Source organism: Apteryx rowi, unplaced genomic scaffold, assembly GCF_003343035.1.
Source record: "Apteryx rowi isolate R43461 unplaced genomic scaffold, aptRow1 scaffold_39, whole genome shotgun sequence".
NCBI classification, from domain to species: Eukaryota; Metazoa; Chordata; class Aves; order Apterygiformes; family Apterygidae; genus Apteryx; species Apteryx rowi.
Window position 1 is genome coordinate 926,618 of NW_020450418.1, and position 301 is coordinate 926,918.

Below are 301 nucleotides of genomic sequence, written 5' to 3' on the forward strand. Positions count from 1 at the left end.
TGTTTTCTGAATCTGTGTGCTGCAAGCAGGTGTAACTAAAGGCAAAATACTGAAGTTTGCGAGTGCGGTGTGGGGTTGCACTTTGATGCCGTGCATTGCCACTGTCAGAGGGGCTGGGGGGCTGTCGCTGACCCGAGCGAGGGGGATGGCAGCTCTGCGAGGAAACTGGGCCGCTGTCTGGGCCCAGCGTTAGCAGCGGGGTGGGAGGAGGAGAGGCAGCGGTGTACCGCACGCTCCAGGAAGGGCCGTGCCCCGCCGGGCGCTGGCCGACGCCTCCCGTCGGTGGGCGCCAGCGGCGGCC